General features: G+C 36.3%; 1 long non-coding RNA gene across 2 annotated transcripts in view; it reads left to right on the forward strand.

The window, feature by feature from the left end:
- The window catches only part of LOC126266819 (uncharacterized), a 46,878-nt gene extending 28,170 nt beyond the window's left edge, over window positions 1–18,708 (forward strand). The window contains exons 4-5 of one of the 2 annotated variants that reach the window (XR_007548932.1): window positions 2,559–2,659; window positions 17,372–18,702. This is a non-coding gene — a long non-coding RNA (uncharacterized LOC126266819). Of the gene's footprint in view, window positions 1–2,558; window positions 2,660–17,371 lie in introns of both variants that reach the window. The other variant, XR_007548931.1, reaches the window with a different exon arrangement.
- The last annotated feature ends 3,012 nt before the right edge of the window (window positions 18,709–21,720 follow it).

Here is a 21,720-nt window from a genome sequence, read left to right on the forward strand (position 1 = left end):
TTCCTGCTTTCCTTAACCTAGCTTCTAAGATAAGTTGTGGACTCAGTATTGCCTCATGTGTTCCTACACTTCTCCATAATCGAAACTGATCTGTCCTGAGGTCAGCTTCTATCAGTTTTTCCATTCTTCTGTAAAGAATTCATGCTAGTATTTTACAACCATGACTTGTTAAACAGATAGTTCAGTAATTTTCACACCATCAGCACCTGCTTTCCTTGGAATTATTACATTTTTCTTGATGGGGGTATTCTGCCTGTCTCATACATCTCGCATCCCAGATGTAAGAGTTTTGTCACAGCCTGTTCTCCCAAGACTGTCAGCAGTTCTGATGGAATATCGTCTACACCCGGGGCCTTGTTTCAACTTAGATCTTTCAAATTCCTGTCAAATTCTTCTCATAGTATGATATCTTCCATCTCCTCTTCATCTATGTCTACTTCCCTTTCTATGTATAACATTGCCTTCCAGAACATTTCCTTTGTGTAGCGCCCCTATGTATGCCTTCCACCCTTCAGCTTTCCCTTCTTTGCTTAGGATTGATTTTCCATCTGAGCTCTTGATATTAATACATTTATGGCATTTGTAGACTTGGATAAGGCTTATGACAATGCTGACTGGAATACTCTCTTTCAAATTTTGATGGCAGCAGGTATAAAATACAGGGATAAAAAGGTTATTTACAACTTGTACAGAAACCAGACAGCAGTTATAACAGTTGAGGGGCATGAAAGGGAAGCAGTGGTGTTAGGAAGTCTTTTCTGAAAGTATTTGTCTGGAGTGTAGCCATGTATGGAAATGAAACATGGATGATAACCAGTTAAGAAAAGAATAGAAGCTTCTGAAATGTGGTGCTACAGAAGAATGCTGAAGATTAAATGGGTAGATCATGTAACTAATGAGGAGGTACTGAGTAAAATTGGGGAGGCAAGAAATTTGTGGCACAACTTAACCAAAAGAAGTGATTTATTAATTAGAGACATTCTGAGGCATCAAAGGATCACCACTTTAGTGTTGGATCAAAATGTGGAGGGTAACAACTGTAGAGGGAGGCCAAGAGACGAATACAGTAGGCAGATTCAGGAGGACATAGGATGCAGTAGTTATTCAGAAATGAAGAGGCTTGCACAGGATACAGTAGCATGGAGAGGCTGCATTAAATCAGTCTTCAGACTGAAGACCCCAACAACATCTTCATAAATCTCTCTGGTCAAAGTTCAGTTCATGCATAATAATCATCTGTATAACGCTGCTTGTACTACGGTGTTAATATCTCCTTGTCAACTGTATGCATTTGTATACATTATTATCAGTCATTATGAAACCTACTTTGCCCACAAACTGCGTAATTTGATACCAACTTCTGAATTTTCATCCGTCAGACTCTGTATGTAAATGTGTACTGTAAACATTTAGCCACTGTCCGTCTGATGTGGATATTACTGAATATGTCTACCAATTGTCAGTACCTTATATGAGAACTAAGATTGGTCATCATGTTGATCCAAGTGTTAATAAATATGGAAAAGAGTTTAAGTAATTTAAATGCTTTTTTGTGCCCAGTATTTAATAATATATCATAAAACCATCAATGAGAAGCCAGGTGCAATCAACTGATAACAGACTAGGATACATATGAATGTACAAGCCTTGTGAAGTCTTTTTGGGATTGTGTGTTTGCTCAATGGATCACCCAAAGTGCCAGGAGTATTCAGGCTTGATAAAAGTTTCATGGATATCCCACAAGCAAGTAGGGAAACAAGAGTCCACTCAGACAGATCCTTACTTGCCTGAATAACCTTACATAATTGAAGTATGGCATGTTCCATAGCTTATAGTTATAGAAAAGTGGTGGCATTCACTATTTCCCAGTTCAGGCTCACCAAACCCATACCCAGCCAATGATGGGTGAGCTTCCTGACATGTTCACCATTTAGAATAACACGAGGGGGGACATGTGGCTCTGTCATGAATAGTACGGAGGCAGCAAGCATTGCCCCCTCCCACCCCCACACACCTGGTTCAACATCACATAAAGGGAATGGAGATGTTGCCACAATATTTTTCCAAATTAATTCCCAAAGTGTGTGGTTTCACATGGAGCAATAAAATTTGAGGGTTTTTATTCCTTAATGATATTTCTCTTGCTATAGAGGAATTTTAGATAAGTTTTTATGTGTTTATTCAACAAAATATTCTATTCTTCAAATATTTCCTCAACTTTTTATGTTTTCAGTGTTATTATATTTTTTTGTATATAATACTTTGTTTAAAGAACAAGGTATAGGTGGCAACTGGTACATTTTCTGACTGATCAAATAGCAACAGGCAATGTTATAAGTCATGGAGTATATGCTTAAAGAGAGAGAGAGAGAGAGAGGGAGAGAGAGAGAAAATTTAACCAATTAAATTTATGAAACAAAGTGGTTCAACAAACTGAAAAACTTCTGATTTATTCCATTTTTTAAAACACACTACATAAAGTTAAAACAACTTTTTTCTGAATAGAATACATATACTCTTCAGATAATTGATATGTTCCTCCAATTGATGTTTTACAGGGTTAAAAAATACCAAATGAAGAACTGGAAACAGAATAATAGCCTCTCATTCTGGCCAAAAGAATGACATCAGTGATACTGATGGATGTATAAACTGAATGGTAATACCAGTTTATGCTGTATTTACTTCATGATGATACCAAAGTACTACAGATTGTCATATTTACAAGCTACATAATTAGTTAGGATCATATTTTCCTATCTTACAAGGGATATCAGTTGATTCTTTAAATTAAGTTTCCAACTGTGTTTCACATCATTACTGTTCTATTTGCCTCCAACTTTTTTAATCTGTCTTATGGCTTAGCGTTAAGGGAATTTCTGGTTTCTCAAAGTGTTTGAAATTATGCAAAACATTCCACAAGGTCTAAAATGTCTGACATCGGCCCTGCAGTCTCTTCCAAAATAAAATAAAAATTAACTTTGATGATGTTAAGATTACAAACAAATCTGAAGCAGATAATATCTGACTTCTTAGAGGTATTTGTAAGCTTTCACTTCTTGCTACCATTTTAACTCTCCATCCTATAATGGCACACTCATTTTTTTCATGGCTAGTTGCAAATAATGAACACTCAGCCAACCCATTGATCTTACAATCATTTTGATGCAGACATAGATTTATAAAATTAAATTTATAATTGTACTGGCTTGTACATCCAAAACTAAAATAATGGATTTTTGTAACTTGTGAATACTGTAAGTTTCTTTAATGAAATCTGTCATATTTTTTGAATTTCATTGGCCTTAAAGACGTCATCTTTCATGTTGGCAGTCATGACAAAGAGAAATATAACTAGTCTTTTGGCGACAGTATTTTTTAGGTTAATTGTAACAGGAAATGCAGGCAAGAGTAAGATGTCCAATTGTATTCTTAGGTTTCAGTATGGACAGTAAAACCAAATTTTCACTAATGCCCATCAACATTGTGGGAATGTTTACATCAAATGACCCTTTGAGTGTGTTATAATATTTTTACTGAGACTTTAGAATGTAAGTGGAACAAATTTTTCCAATTGAAGTGAGATACCCTCAATATGATCATTTATGTTTTGTCTGTGAAACCCACTGATTAAATTCAAAGCTTTCATCTTCACCACGGTGTTCAATATTTATTTTAGTATTTTTGAGAGCATTCGGTACAGAGCCTTAGCATATATGCATAGACTAAGTTGTCACATAGCAAATTTTTGTTTTGTTTTAGATCTTTTTAGTTTTCTTTGGAATGTACTAGATCAATAACCAGAATTATGTTCTCATGAATGGTGCAGACACGTACTGAGAGGATATCATTAGCACCTGATAAAATGTACGACTTGGGGTAGAGTGAAGAGAATTTAGAAATAGGTACTTTATTTTTAGAATGGTCACTTTTAAAATTTGGGTATAATACATGTGAATTACATGAAATCAATTGCCACCTTTCTTCCCCTGAGTGTACTACATCTTTCACACCTTGTGAAACTCCTGACTTTTTACTGGGCAATGGAAAATCTTGGGATCAAATAGCAATAGTAATAGCAATAGATTAGTACTCACCACATAGAGAGGCCTCCAGTGGCAGACAGGCACATTTAAAAGTAGGCTGTTGGATATTATTGAGCTATAAGACTATTCCACTTGGGTGAGTAGTGAGGACACAGAGAAAAATGTGGTGCAGGGAGGGAGATTGTATAGCACTGTAGGTTTTGGGGAAGATGCTATAATGCTGCTTGTGGGTGTGAGCAGGGATGTGGTGGGGAGAGTATGGTGGGCTTCTAGGTGCAACATTGGGAGACTGTGCTGCAGGTGGAGGAGGAGAGGGGTGGAGAAGGGGAAGGAACTATACAACTTGGATTGTGTTTGGAGGGATGGGTGGAGGAAGAAGGTATGTGAGGCTGGAGTGGGAGTGGGGAATAGGTAGAGGCAAATGGAGGACAAGGACTAACAAAGGCCTTGGAGAATATGAGAATGGGAGATATATTGTAGGGAGATTTCCTACCTACACTCTTCAGATTAGCTGGTGTAGACATGAATAATACAGATGGCAGGGGCTGTGAAGCAGTTGGAGAAGTCAAGCACACTAAGTTTTGCTACTTGCTCAGTAACTGGTTGACCAGCTGTCTCCTGGCAGTGACCATTCATGCAGACAGGCAGTTTGGTAATGGCCATGCCCACATGAAATGTTGAACATTGGTTAAAGCTAAGTAGGTTGATCACATTTGTGCTTTTACAGGTAACTATGCGTTTGATGTGGCAGGAAGTGCCTGTGACGGGCTTGGAGTAGGTGGTAGTGGGAGGATGTTTGGGACAGGTCTTCTGTCTTGATCTATTATAGCAATATGAGCCATGGGGTAAAGTGTTGGGTGAAGGTGCAGAACAGGGATGTACAATGATGTTATTTAGGTTGAGTGGGCAGCAGAATTTCACTGTAGGTTGGTTGGGTGGTTTAATGGGGAGGTTATTTGTCATTTACAGGCATAACAAGATGTAGTCAAAACCCTTGAGGACAACATGATTCAGTTGCTCCAGTCCTGGGTGGTACCAAGTCATAATTGGGGTTCTCCTTAAAGACTGGTCAGTGGATATGAGGGGAATTGGATCACTGGGGTACATAATTTGTATTCTGCTGTAAGGCTAGTATTGTACAGATGCATTAAATATAGTACTTTCTGTATTCACATTTTTAGTAATTTTTCACATAGGCTGGTAATTTTGTCACTTTGGTTGGTTATGTAAGAAAAAATATGAATTGAAGGGACTACACTAGTGGAAGCTTTTTAGCACACAGCTGAATGAGGCATTTTAAGGACAACAGCTGTGAATGGCTAAATAATTGAGAAATTTTATGAGAATTTGCTCTGGCCACACTTGCTACTACTGATTGTCCATTAAATGTTCTTGCTTGGTTCAAACTTACATGGAATTGGTCACAAGGGTGGATGAGTTTGTTTTGTGAAAAATATATATTTTTTAATTTTTTTGGTGAAGTTCAGCTGTCCTCCCCTGCCTCATTGTACGTACAACCTTGATATTCTCAGTTTCTGATTGCTAGGGAGTCCAACATCAATCCCGGTTTGTCATTTACATTAGAGCCGCAAGTCTTCATTCCATATCCTTAAATTATCTGTTGCAACATGATGTGTTGCTGTAAGGGCACAAACACCAATGGTCATGAAATAATCATTGCATCAGTGTTCTTTTATTATTTCTAGATGCAAAGTGGGAAAAAACAGCTGCTTTCACTCATATGTTGTGTAGTTATTAAACACACTCGCTATATTTTTAGATATTTCACTGTACAGCAAATGAATCATTATCCTCCCTTTTCATTCTCAGTAATGTTTCCTTTAAATTGCAACTACTCCTCTGGCACAAAAAAATGGTTACATAGGAAGAGGCCAAAACTGAAGAAACAAACAATGAAGAAAGAAGGTAAAGATTTAATAATAGAAAAAAAGCATTGACTGAGACTGGGAAGCTTAAGGCAAAACTTTATGAAGCATTAGATGTATGAAAAACTAGTAAGATGTGGGAGTACAAAAATTTTTTTGGTGGAGGAAAAAAGCAAGAAGAAAGCTTTTAACTTCTGATCACCAACAGAATCATTAGAAGGAAGGAAAGAAGGAAGGAAGGAAGGTGAGGGTTTAACATTCCATCATAGTGTGGTCATTCTTGTTGTTGTTGTTGTGTCTTCAGTCCAAAGACTGGTTTGATGCAGCTCTCTGTGCTTCTCTATCCTGTACAAGCCTCTTCATCTCCATCCATCTGAATCTGGTTAGTATATTCATCTCTTGGTCTACCTCTACGATTTTTGCCCTCCATTCTTCCCCCTAGTACTAAACCTGTGATCCCTTAATGCCTTAGAATGTGTCCTACCAACTGATCCCTTCTTCCAATCAGGTTGTGCCACAAATTCCTCTTTTCCTCAATTTTATTCAGTACCTCATTAGTTATGTGATATACCCATCCAATCTTCAGCATTATTCTGTAGCATAACATTTCAAAAGCTTCTATTCTCTTCTTGTCTAAACTTTTTATTATCCATGTTTCACATCCATACATGTCTACACTCCAGACAAATACTTCCAGGAAAGACTTCCTGACACTTAAATCTATACTTGATGTTAAATTTCTCTTCTGCAGGAATACTTTTCTTTCCTTCACCAATCTACATTTATATCCTCTCTACTTCAACCATTGTTAGTTATTTTGCTGCCCAAAAAGCCAAACTCATCTACTACTTTAAGTGTGTCATTTCCTAATCTAATTACCTCAGCATCACCTGATTTAATTCAACTACATTCCATTATTCTCATTTTGCTTTCTTGATGTTCATTTTATAGCCTCCTTTCAAGACCATGTCAACAGATTTTCCAAGTCTTTTGCTGCCTCTGACAGAATTACAATGTCTTCAGAAAAGTTTCTATTTCTTATCCCTGTCCTATAGTTCATACTCCAAATGTTTCTTTGGTTTCCTTTACTGCTTATTCAATGTACAAATTGAATAATACCAGCAATGGGCTACAACCCTGTCTCACTCGCTTCTCAACTGATGCTTCCTTTTTATGCCCCTCAGCTCACAATTACCTTCTGGTTTCTGTGCAAATTATAAATAGTCTTTTGTTCTCTGTATTTTACCCTTGCCACCTACAGAATTTGCAACAGATTACTCCAGTCAACACTGCCAAAAGCTTTCTCCAAGTTTACAAATGCTATAAACATAGGTTTACCTTTCCTTAACCTAGCTTCTAAGATAAGTCATAGGGTCAGTATTGCCTCATGTCTTCCTACATTTTTTAAGAATCCAAACTGATCATATGCGAAGTTGGCATCTATCAGTTTTTCCATTCATCTATAAGGTATTCATATTAGTATTTTGACTTGTTAAACTAATAGTTTGGTAATTTTTACACCTATCAGCACCTGCTTTCTTTGGAATTGGAATTATTATATTCTTCCTGAAGTCTGAGAGTATTTTGTATGTCTCGTACATCCTGCCCACCAGATGGAAGAGTTGGTTCATGGCTGGCTCTCCCAAGGCTACTAGCAGTTCTAACAGAAAGTCGTCTACTCTCATGGCCTTGTTTCTACTTACGTCGTTCAGTGCTCTGTCTAATTCTTCATGCAGTACCAAATCTCCCATCTCAACTTCATCTACATCCTCTTCCATTTCCACAGTATTGCCTTCAAGTACATCGCCTTAGTATGGTCCCTTTATATACTCCTTCCACCTTTTGCCTTTCCCTTCTTTGCTTAGGACTAGTTTACCATTTGAGCTCTCGATATTCTCTTTTCTGCAAGGGTCTCTTTAATTTTTCTGTAGGTGATATCTATCTTACCCCTAGTGATATATGCTTCTACATCATTTCATTTGTCCTCTAGTTACTCCCACTTAAATGTTTTGCACTTCCTGTTGATCTCATTTTTGAGATGTTTGTATTCCTTTTAGCCTGTTTCATTTACTGCATTTTTATATTTACTCTTCCATCAATTAAATTCAATATTTATTGTGTTACGTTTTACCTACTTGATCCGCTGCTTCCTTCACTGTTTCATCTCTCAGAGTTACCTTTTCTTCTTCTACTGTATTCCTTATTCCTGTCCTTGTCAATAATTCCCTAATACTCCCTCTGAAACTCTCTAAAAACTCTATTTCTTTCAGTTTATACAGGTCCCATCTCCTTAAATTCCTACCGTATTGCAGTTGCTTCAGTTTTAATCTACATTCCATAACCAATAAATTGTGGTCAGAGTCTGCATCTGCCTCTGGAAATGTCTTGCAATTTAAAACCTAGTTCCTAAATCTCTGTCTTACCATTATATAGTCAATGTGAAACCTTTTGATGTCTCCAGGTCTCTTACACATATACAACCTTCTTTCATGATTCTTAAACCAAGTGTTAATGATGATTAAGCTATGTTCTGTGCAGAACTCTACCAGGCAGCTTTCTCTTTTATTCCTCCCCCCCCCCCCCCCCTCCCCCAGTCCATATTCACCTACTACTTCTCCTTCGCTTCCTTTCTTTACTACAGTCACTTGAGCCAACCCTGCACTAGTCTTCACAATTCTGGTGGCCTGGTACTCACTCCCCAACATTCATCTACTGCTGTTCCTTCTCCTCTTTTTCTTGCTATCAAATTCCAGTCCCCCATGACAATTGGTCATTACAGATGGTGAATCAGCTGGAAGAGATTGTGGGGTTAACTGGACTTTTCTAAATTTTAAACATCTTCATGGGTTTTTGTTGGAACACAGACAGAAACATATGCTCCAGAAAAAAATACATGATGTTAACACAATTTTAAGAATAGATAGTACATAAATAAAATTCCTTCATTCTCATACTAGTTATAATTCCTGTCTTTTATGTAGTTATTGGAAAGTTAATAGCACTGTATTTTTACATTTTGTAATATACACAGGTCTTTTAATCAGCATGGATGATGCCATATGAGGTCACCACAAAGTTATAGCAGACAACAGTCAAACACCGCTCCTATTACAAACTAATAACCTCACAGAAAATATTAATTATTACTTGAGGTAGTGAAAAGAGCAGTACTACTGGACATTGGATGTCTAGAAATAAGTTATTTGTAATGGTGAATCCTGTAGTAATCTGATGGAAGAATTTGGGTTTGGAAAGCACCTGGAGAACATTACCCACCATTATGTGTAGTGCCAACAGTGAAATATGGAGGAGCTGGTGTTACGGTACAGGGATAATTTTGTGTTAAGGATATGGTACTCTTAATGCACTTATGAAAATGCTAAATGTAAAAGCATATGAACACATTTCACAGCACTGTGTGCTTTGTGTAATACAACAGCAGTTCAGAGATAGTGATTGTTTGTATCCCTGTCCTAAATCAGCTGCAATGAAGCAATGACCTGTGAACTTTAACACTTCTTAAATGCAATAGCCTGACAAGAGTCCCAACCTTAACCCAGTGGCACACATGAGTTATCACATTAAGTTCACTCTAGACCCCAGCATTCAACACCACTATCTCCATTGGTTTCAGCTATTGAGGAAGAATGGTCTAAATTGCTCCAGACATTCACACTCCTCATTGAAAGTGTCTCCAGCAGAGTTCTGTACATTATATAGGTGAATAGTGGGTACACCCTATATTAATGTCCACTACTAATTGTAAGGATGCGTTTCATCAGATGCTCTATGCAAGTCCTCCTATCCCTGGTGTTGCAGTCTCATTTCATCGAGACAGCATCATACAGAAATGGCTGTTACCTAATTAAAAGTCCATTGCTAACATGGTTTAAGTGGTAACAGTGTGCTTAGTTCACACAGCTGCCACATACACAGCTTCATCATGTACAACAGTTTAGTTCCTGCTGCTGCTTCACTGTGGTATTGTAGGATCCTAAAGGTGACTGATTTAATGCTGCCTGCAGTGGGTGGTAAAGCCTGTGACTTATCTCATAAACTTAGCAATGGAAGAAGGAATGTTCCTAACACGTTTAAATAAGATCCCTAGTTTCAAAGGAGGCAGCAAGGAAGATTTTGGAAATTACTGACAAATAACTATTGCACCTGTCTTATATAAAATAATTAAAAGTGAAATTAAAGACAGAATAGTAAATTTTATAGAAAAATTCAATTCTTGTGTTTAGGAAGGACAGATCCACCAAAGCAGCAACAGCTGGATTTATAACATGTGTCACTAAGGCACCATACCAACGAAAGAAGGTTTGTAGTATGTTTCTTGTCTTTTCAATGGTCTTTAGTTGTGTATGCCAGAAGATGTCAATAGAAAAACTCAATTGTTATGGTATAAGGGGGAAAGTAGCCCAATATAAAATCATTAATGGAAAATAGAGAAAAGTGTATAGAAATAACACAAAATATGAACAATACTACTGAAAATATATCTTCAAATTCTGTATTTGTTAAATACAAAGTTCCTCAAGGCTCAGTTCTTGGCCCATTACTTTTAATGTTATATGTAAATGAGGACAGCCACATCGAACCTGGTAGCAGTGGTCATGATGCGGTTGTGGCAACAATGATTACCAAAGTACAAAGGACAACTAAAACAAGCAGAGAGATATGTATGTTCAGTAAACTAGATAAAAAAATCAGTAGTGTCATATCTCAATGAGGAACTTGAAACTTTCAGCACAGGTCAGGAGCATGTAAGGTAACTCTGGCTCAAGTTTAAAAGAATAGTTGACCATGCACAGGTTAGATGTGTACCCAGTAGAACAGTTCATAATGGGAGGGATCCTCCATGGTCTACAGTTACTGTAAATAAACTGCTAAAGAAACAGAGAGTACTGCATATTAGGTGTAAAATAAAGTATAGGGCTATAGATAGAGAGATGCTGAATAAAACGCTTTTGGCTGTCAATTTGTGATGCCTTCAGTGACTACTGGAGCAGAATATCGTCAAGTGATCTTTCACAGAACAAAAAGATATTCTTGTCATATGTAAAGGCCATTAGTGGCACCAGAGTTAATGTCCAGTCCCTAATGAATGAAACAGTAACTGAAATTGAGGGTAGCAATGCAAATGCTTACCTCCATTTTCAAACGTTCCTTTAGAAAGAAAAACCCAGGAGAACTGCCCCAATTTAATCCATGTACCACTGAAAAGTTGACTGAAATAAGTATTAGTATCAGTGATGTCAAGAAACAGTTGAAATCATTAAAATTGAGCAAAGCTCCTGGCCCCAATGGAATTCCTGTCAGATTCTATACTGAATTAGTGGCTTAGTTAGCCCGTCTTCTAACTATAATCTATCATAGATTCCTCAAACAGAGAAACTGTGATGAGTTCTTGGAAAAAGGCATAGCTCACCCATCTACAGGAAGGGTAGTAGAAGTCATCTACAAAATTACCATCCAATAGCCTTGATACTGATTTGCTGTAGAACATTAGAACATACTCTGAGCTCAAACATAATGAGCTATCTTGAACAGAATGTCCTCCTCAGTGCCAACCAGCACAGATTTCTGAAAATCAGTCATATGAAACCCAACTTGTACTTTCCTCACATGACATACTGAAAACTTTGGATCCAGGAAACCAGGTAAATGCAGTGTTTCTTGATTTCTGAAAAGCATTGGGCTCAGTACCACACCTAAACTTGTTGTCAAAAGTACACTCATATGGTATGTCAAGTGAAATTTGTGATTGGACTGAAGACTTTTTCGTAGGGACACAGCAGGTCATCTTGGGTGGAGATACATTGTCAGCTGTAGGAATAACTTTGGGTGTGCCCCAGGCAAGTGCATTGGGACTCTTGCTGTTCATTTTATATACTAATGTCTTTGCAGACAATATTAATAGTAAAATTAGGTTTCTTGCAGATGATGCAGTTATCTATAATTAAGTACTAACTGAAAGAAGCTGCATAAATATTCAGTCAGATCTTGATAAGGTTTCAATGTGGTGCAGATTGGCAATTTGCTTTAATTCTTCAGAAAGGTAAAATTTTACTCTTCAAAAAACAAAAGAGCATAGTATCCTATGACTATAAAATCAATGAGGCCCTGTTGGAGTCAGCCAATTCATAGAAATACCTTGTAGTAACACTTTATAGGGATATGAAATGGAATGATTAAGTTCAGTTGTGGATAAAGCAGGTGGTAAACTTCAGTTTATTGGTGGAATACTGGTGAATTACAATCAGTGTACAAAAAGACTGCTTACAAATCTCTAATGCATCTGGTTCTAGAATATTGCTGAAGTGTTTGAGACCCATACAAGATAAGACTAAGAGGGGATACTGAACATATATAAAAAGGGCAGCGCTAATGGTCACAGGTTTGTTTAATACATGGGACAGTGTCACAGAGGTACTGAAGGAACTGAACTGACAGACTCTTGAAGACAGATGTAAACTATCCTGAGGAAGTCTGTTAACAAAGTTTCAATGACAAGCTTTAAATGATTACCTTAGGGATCTATTATAACTCTCTCCTATTGCCCACTTAGAGACCATGAGGATAAGATTAGAATAATTACTCCATGCGCAGAGGAATTCAAACAATCATGCTACCTGCACTCCGTACTTGAATGGAACAGGTAGTAACCCTAATAACTGGTGCAATGGGTCACATCCTTAGCCATGCAGATCACAGTGGTTTGCAGAATGTAGGTGTAGATGTAGATATGCTCAAAATAGTAGGTGAAAATAGTGTCATGTATGCAGATGACATCAATTGTTAAAAGTAGTGTCTCAATGAATGACTTACAAATGCAAGATTCTCTAAATATGGAAAATGGAAATTATTACTTCAGAGGAAATAATATTCTTATAAACATAAACAAAAACCCCTATTAAAAAAAACCCTTCGGCAATATTAATGTGCCTTGGACAAAAATACTGCTAAGCTTGGAGAAACTTGTAAATTCCTGGGAATGACAGTGCATAGGTACTGCATAGTGGGGAAGCAAATAAATAATATATGTTGTAAAGTGAGTTCAGGTATATTTCTAATGAGAAATATATCAAGGGCAATAAACACACAAAATAATAATAATAATGGCGTGTGACGAGGGCCCCCCATCGGGTAGACCTGGTGCAAGTCTTTCGATTTGACGCAACTTCGGTGACTTGTGCGTTAATGAGGATGAAATGATGATGATTAGGACAACACAACACTCAGTTCCTAAGCAGAGAAAATCTTTGACCCAGCCGGGAATCGAACCCGGGCCCTTTTTTTTTAAATCTCATTTTGTTCGCTTTTGTTCGTTGCATCTGCTCAGGGCGGACGTTGTAAGACATCCATTTTAGTTCGTTATTGATCAATTAAGTCAGTTTTTTTATTACAGTGGGCAGCTAACCCTCTGACCGAACACGCTGAGCTACCGTGCCGGCAGGCCCTTAGGTTTGACAGTCTGTCGCGCTGACCACTCAGCTACCGGGAGCGGACTAACACACAAAATTTACCATGTGCTATGAGCTAATTCATTCACAAATTTCATATGTTATCCTGGTCTGGGGAAATTCTGCAAATGTGCACATACAAAGAGTACTAAAGCTACAGAAGAAGGCTATTAGATGCATAAGAAAATTATCTACTAGAGAGTCCTGCAGAAATAAATTCAGGGAACTAAACATTTTAATAGTAGCATCGCTATACATGCATGAAACAAATATGTATGTAAAAAGTAACCTTACTGCATTGTTAAACAGAGATATCCACAACTACAATACAAGAAATAAAAATGATTATGATGTTGAAGGAAATTGGCTCCAATTAACTGACAAGCAGCCTGTAAAAGCAGAATACCTTCTATACAACAGTCTATCAAACTATATAAAAACAAATGCAAACAAGACTGTTTTCAAAAATAAAAACTTGCCCGTCGAGTGTTACAGCATATCTTTAAGCTAACAAGTAATCTAGAGGTCCCAATATAACTATGCAAATATGTAAAAATTTTCATAAGGTATAAAGTGATTTTAATATTTGGTAATTAGGCATGTATGTCAATGTTTTTTTTTTCCTTTTTTTAAAAAAGAAATTTTACTGATATACAGTCCCTGGCCACTTCAAGAGACACACTACTTTTCATTTAAGTCAAACAAAATTTGTTTTTTAATACATAAATTATGATAAAATGATTATGTGTAGTCTACTTAATAACTAAGGTGACATAACAAATGAATGAAACGTAGTATTTCTTGAAAATATTTTATTTTAATAATTACAACAAAAATTAAAATATTGTGAAAGTGAGAAGATGACTTATAATATATTGTCGAGCCACTTTTTGCAGCTATGAGAGCCTTAATATGACTTGGCATGCTGTCAATGCAGGACTGTACTGTGTCCTGCATTTGTGGATGATGATACCACACATGGATGATCTTTTCAAAGGGTTGTGTTTTTGGTGTGAAATCATATTTTGCCACCTCCTTCTTCATTAGTTCCCATACATTTTCTACCTGGCCAGTCTAACAAAGGGATGTTATGTTCCTTCAGAAAGGATTTACCTAACATGGCTTTGTGACAGGGAGCTCCATCCTGCATAAAAAGAAATTGTTCCCCATTCGGGAATCATTCCATCAGCAATGGTATTAACTGTTTTTGCAGATCTTGCCTCATTATGCCTTTAACTACATAAAGATGCCATGTACCCTTGCTACAGATGACAGACCAGATCATCACCTTCATTGCTTGTTTACATTCTGAATAACACACTCAGGATGAAATTTTGCTCCTGTTTGACGGTGCACATACTGAGATTTGTTAGTTAAAATTTCAAACATGCTTTCATCGCATAAGGATACCTGTAAAACTCAAGAAACATAATTAATATACTATGAATAAATGCACATAGTTTAGATCATATCATAAATAATAATTTAAAGTTAAGTTACTGATGTCCGGAAGTCCAGATCCTTATCACACCACTGTTAAGCCCACTTCAGATGCTTTGCTTTCATTGTGTCTGTTAACTTTCGTTTTCTAGCCAGATGACAGGCCTTGAAATCAATATTCTTCAACTTTCTGTGAACAGTGCACTCAGCTGCATTCACATTAGCCTCTTCCAGTTGAAGTTTTATCTATTTTGTTGTTGCAAATCTGTTTTCTAGGCAAATTCTTTTGAGAAATATTTCTGAACTGGGGTGAAAATTTGTTTTCTTCAACATTCATGCTTCCTTCTGGGGCTCAATTTTTTACCTCAATCCAAGTTCTTCTTTATGTGCCTCACACTAGCTGCTGACATTTTGAACCTTTGTGAAATTTCCTGATTGGAATATATTTATGTATTAATGAGAGTTTTGACCTCAGCTTTTTTATGTAGTGAAATGACCTCTCTTTTGCCCATTTTTAATGGTCACAATTAGTAATATCTGGCTGTTAAACAATCAATTGTGATGTTGCTATTACGAAATTGATAATAAAAGTGAACAAAGTATCACACTTGTTACATGTGAGAATTGCCACTGAACAGGTCCTTCCCTGTACGCTGTACTCTGCACATTGATACCTGCAATAAGTTAACAATCCAATGTCACATAGCAACTATAGGTACAAAATTCAACCTTGTAATAAGTGCCCTGACTAATGGACATGAATTTTCCTATTAATTGCGTTAAATGTAGTACTCAACATGTAATTATTACAAATAACATGAAAAATGTTCAGGGTGTCAAATAATTTGGCATGTAGTTCTGTAATTTTGAAACTTTTAATTTTTCAATCTTCATTTAAACAAGATGTGTCCAGTACCATTTTACAGGATGGTCTGTGGTTAAAAATAAGTAAAGAAATAAAAATTTCCAACAGAAGTAGGCTTCTGAACTATATATTGTCAGTGGTTTTCAGAGGAGGCACTTGGTATTGTTTTTCAGAATGTCTTACCATGCCTGCCACTTACAAAACTAAGTACCCCTGTTAATTAGTGGATGATTGAAGTATCATCTGGTGATGACAATGTAATTGGGGAGTTACATGCCCCAGAATTTAGTTTTTTCCCCAAAGTTTTTGGTTACATCTGGGGACGAGTCCTTTGGTTGAAAGGAAGATCCAATTATAAGTACACGGCCACCCTTGATAATGAGCCTTGCCCAAACCATATTGCATGCAGCTTTAATTCAAAACCAAACTTCCATGTCCCAACCTAACCTACACCTTGGCTATGCTACAGATTAGTGTATCATCACAATCTGTATTCTGGCTTTGAGATGCTATCATCTGTAATATTTCAACATAGACAGTGAAGAAGTGCTCTAACAGAAATAATTGTATATGGAAGAAGGAAACTGAAGAACATGACTAATCACATCCAAGATTCATATTTCAAGCTAAATAATTAACATTTCAATAGAAAAGGTGGTAGTGTCCTCAATATATGTAGACGTGTACATCAAGAACATAGAAGTCAATATCAAACCAATACATTCTGTGGAGAAAAGAAAATCCAAAAAATGTGATTAATTTACCTTATATTGCCACCTTAGCATAACAACTAGGCAACTTGATTTTGTACAGTTTTGAGTTATCTATATGCTTCTTGTCTACTTGATGTGCTCTGGTCATTCCTACAACTGGATACCTCTTAAGACTGGCTGTTGAGACACAATAGGCATTTCAACAAATAGGTAATTATTAAACCAGGATGTATTTCTCAGCTATAAATACATATCTTGAGTTGTTCACTTGTGCTGTAAGACAAACCCCCAATGATGAAGTAACTGTAATGATGCATGTAGATATCTTGATATCTTTTGATACATAATTAGCATATGATATTGGGATATTTATGTAACCTGTGGAGTGGTAACACTGTCTAAAATGTAAATAATGTTCGACAAGCAATGCGTTCCCCATTCTTTACATGTTTCTCCATTTCATGCTGTGAAAAGTGAAGAAATTGTGTGCGTGTGCGTGCGTGCCTGTGTGTGTGTGTGTGTGTGTGTGTGTGTGTGTGTGTGTGTGTGTGTGTGTGAGAGAGAGAGAGAGAGAGAGAGAGAGTGAGAGAGAGAGAGAGAGAGAGGGAGAGGGAGAGAGAGAGAGAGAGAGAGAGAGAGAGAGATTTCAAAGCTCTCTTATAGTGTTAATTTGTCAGTTATGAATAGCAGAGAAAAAAAATGGAGGAACCTTTTCTATAGAATTTAGAGTCTCATGCTGGTATGTATTACAATATTCTTCTGAATTACTGTAGTTATGAAACCATACTGCAAAACTGTATTTTTCTTACATGTCTTATTTATTTTGTACAGATGCAAAATGGAAAGTTAAAAATTATCTTTTTAATAATTTGTAATATTGATTAAGCTTAATAGTAACAAATGTTTTAAAAACAAAATAAACAATGTCCTAAAATATGTTTCTATTCTTCTTCAGGTAGCACTGATTCTTTGCAGCTTCTAAGCGAAAAGCAACTTGATCAGCTACTTTGCCTTCCAGTGAAGACAATCTTTATTCACAATTGCCATCTGATATCTGTCCTACTACTCCTCCTCCTCCAACCATCATATAATGATCAATCAGATGAGGAGCCACAAAGAAGGGTGAGTGTTGAATTGAGGCATTTGAAGCTAGCTGATTCTAATGAAGTAGAACTACTGAAGATGAGGTTACTGGTGTGCAGTCCTTTGAAGAACAGAATTTTGAAGGCATTGAACAAACAGCTTCATGAACAAGCAAAACTAGGAAAAACTTAAATCTTCCAGAACAGTGGACAAGAAATGTTTCAAAAATCAGATAGCAGCACAAAGAAGCCATCATTTCATCCAGAAAAGTGTATGTTCCAGAAATATGAATGTCACTGACAAGACAGCTGATAAAGGAAGTGTTATAAAAGCCTTATACATACATAAAGGCCAAACATTTCTTAAGGATATTATACATTAGAGGCATATGAGATAAAAAGAGACTTTATTCACAGTAAGACAGACAAGATGTTTAAAGAAACTAGTTCATGTGTGAATTCACGGATGTTCACTGTTGTCTTTTGCTTGCCACAAAGAAGGGAAGGAATCCTAGTCAATAAGAAAATGTTTTTGAATACATGTTGAAATGAGTCTGTACCACTGTGTACCCTGATCTGTAGTAGTTGATAACACTTCTCTGTTTATTGAACCATTGAATACCAATTCATATATGTTTCTATGAAAATTGCACATCTTATTTTCATTGTAGGATTTATTGGAGGATTATATTGTTGGTGAATAATATTTGAAGTTCTGTTTCTCTTTTTATATTTTCTCTATTATATTATAAAAATGCTATACTTTCACTTTCATGTTGCTTTTGAAAATGTTAACTATCCTATGAAATTACAGCTGCTTCTTTCATCAGTAATTGGCAGACATTTGAGTATCTAACTTTATTAAGATACCAAAAACTTTATTACAAAATTAAACCAAGATTATTTAATTGAATTATTAGCATAACATTTGTTTATATATTGAATATTATTTTGTCAGTGGATATGACCTTAGACTTTCAGTAAATATTCATTTCTGACTCATTTCTCCACTGAGTCATAGTATATTTGTTTACTGTGTGCCTTGTAATAGTATTTGGAGAGTCCTTTGTGGGCTGATAGAGCCTGACTGTGACTTGTCTCCATGTCAGATGAAGTGTAATGTTTGTCTTGTGGACTGCAGATATCCAAGAAATGCAAATGTTAATTTATGTAATTCAACAATTATGAGAAAGAATACAAATACATCAAACTGAAAGCCAGTGTTTATTTCTAAGGTGACCAAATACATTCAGATTGTTATATGATGATACTGATGAATACTAAAAAAAATTCCACAACAATTCAGTGTTTTCATGGAAACTGTCAGACTTGGGCCTCTCAAGATTCATATCTCAGCAGATTATTAGACAGTGAGATCAGCCACCAATTCTATGAAAAAATCAAGATGAATATCTCCATTATGTTACACTTCAATCAACAATCATTTTAAAGTGAAACATTATTGTTCCATTTCCAATCAGTTACTGTCACACATTTAAGTGTCAGTTTGTACTAACAGAAAAATGTTAGACAACTTGAATTTTATTATTTTCGTCGTCTGATTGTTAATGACATGAAGAGGTTGGATAGTTTAGAACTTGGAATCTGTAAAGGTGTTATGGATATAGTAGTCAAGAAAAGAACATCCAAAATGTCTTCAACATTTTGTGGCCCTGTCAGCAACTGTATAAATATTAATTTTAATAATCAACAGCCTCAGTTGCACTGTTTACCTACAATTTACCTAGGTTTCACTCAGGATAACCCAGCCTTCTTTAGAATAACAGTAACTACTTGCACATTATGTTGTTTTAATGGACTACTAAAGGTGTACAAGTAAATCTGTGATGCCAGTAACATGGTTTCCCCTTGTTAGTTCATTCCAGAACTGCCTCCATGCTAATTTAATCCTTTTGGTAGCTTAAAACAGTGTAAACAACATGTGATGAAGTATTTAATTGAATTTTGATCAAGAAAACTTTAAACACACACAGAATCACTCATAATATTTGGATGCTCTGAATTCTTCCAACACGAGGGAATGTACTGAACAATTGTTTTTTAATCCACCAATAAGCAAGAATGTGTAATTGTAGTTGTTCCTGAAAATGTTTCTGCAAATCAAGTACACTCGGCAATGACTGTCTCACATCACTTTCATCTAGTTTCTAGTGATCAAATTTTCCAATTTAGAAGAGCTCAAATATAATCATAACTATATTTAAAAAAGTGATAGCCTGCCTTATCTTTCTTGATTGAATGTGCCAAGAGCAGTGACTAGCTTTCTTGATGTCATTATAGGAGACCATTTTTACAGCTTATGCTGTTTGTTTGTTTTACATTATAAGATTCACATGATGTTGTTTTATGACTGAGAAAGTGTGTGTCCCAGTATCTTTCATACTACTAAACTTATTTATTTATAATCACCCATTGTTAGTTTGGGAACATGTTTCAAATCATTGTCATCATCAAAATAATTTATTTCCACGACATGGTTACAGTCAACAACTACAGATGACAAGTGGTACTTGTTCCTTATTGTCTCAGCAATATTTATAATCGTATATAGCCTAATGATTTTTTAACAAGCATGGCACATCTGCAGTGATGTATATTTTTCTGAATGGGTTTTTGGGATTTAAAATGTAGTTTCAAATGACAGGATTATGCCCAGAAATAGTTATAAAGTGTCCTCACATATTTATGCTTAACATTACTGGTTGGAAGAGCTGATACAGAAAAACTGACAAACATGAATGAATTCAAGTACCCCGAGTTAAACAAAAATTTAAAAAGGTGTCCAGTAGCGAGAGTTATTCAATGACAAAAGAGGAATAATTGACCATAAAGAAAAAAATGTATGTGATGACTGTGCTGCAGAAATTTGGTGAAATGCACTTGATTCAGTGATAAGTACTAGAGGGTGCAAGGAGGTACTTCTGAGGACCCCAGGGCAGTTGTCAATGTTATGTTGCTGTACAGCAGTCAGAGGAAACCAGAAAACTGGGAGTCATTGCTGTTGCATTTGATGTCCTTATTGGGGCCAAGGAGGCAACTTCAGAGCTTCAGAGCTGGAAAACCTATGGAGCAGCCAGTGGCATAAAGTGGTACGCATGTCAGTGGGAAATCTTAAAGAAGTGCAAAAATTACAAATTTAGACTATTCAGCCTGGTCATGGCCTTCCACATTAGAAACGCCATTCTGCAGTCCAAAAACATGGTGCTATCTATTTTTGAAGTAAATACGAATTTTTTTGATGTCCTCCTTCACTCCCACACCACACAGCAATATTCCAGGAAAGGGTGGACAAGTGAAGACTTGTTGCCTTTTTCTAACTGTTCTACCAATAAATCACAGTCTTTGGTTGGTTTTACCCACAACATTATCTATGTGTTGTTACAATTTAATTTATTTATAACTGTAATCTCCAAGTATTTGGTTGAATTTACAGTCTTTAGATTTATATGATTTATCGTGTAAACAAAATTTGTCAGGTTTCTTCTAGTACTCAAGTGGATGACGTCACACCTTTAATTATTTACAGTCGATTGCTGTTTTTTGCACCATACAGATATCTTGTGTAGATCATATTGCAATTGGTTTTGATCATCTGATGACTTTGCAAGACAGTAAATGACTGCACCATCTGCAGACAATTTAAGAAGGCTGCTCAGATTGTCCCTTATGTCATTTCTACATCTACACTCTGCAAACCAATGTGAAGTGCATGTCAGAGGGTACATCCTATTGTACCAGTTACTAGGTGTTCTTCCTGTTCCATTCACGTTTGGAGTGCAAGAAGACTCATTGTTTGAATGCCTCTGTGCATGCAGTAATTTTTCTAATCTTATCCTCATGATCCTCATGTGAGCAATACGTAGGGGATTGTAGTATATTCCTAGACTCCTCATTTAAAGGCAGTTCTTGAAACTTTGTTAACAGACATTCTTGGGATAGTTTACGTCTGTCTTCAGAACTCTTAATGTTTAGTTCCATCAATATCTATGTCACAGTCTCCCATGGATTAAATAAACCTGTTACTATTAGTGCTGCCTTTCTCTGTATATATTTGATATCCCCTGTTAGTCATATTTGGTATGGGTCCCACACACTTGAGAAATATTCTAGGATGGGTCACATGAGTGATATGTAAGCAATCTCCTTTGTAGAGTGATTTCACTTCCCCAGTATTCTACCAATAAGCCAAAGTACTGCCTAC

This window comes from Schistocerca gregaria, chromosome 4, assembly GCF_023897955.1.
Source record: "Schistocerca gregaria isolate iqSchGreg1 chromosome 4, iqSchGreg1.2, whole genome shotgun sequence".
Classification (NCBI taxonomy): Eukaryota; Metazoa; Arthropoda; class Insecta; order Orthoptera; family Acrididae; genus Schistocerca; species Schistocerca gregaria.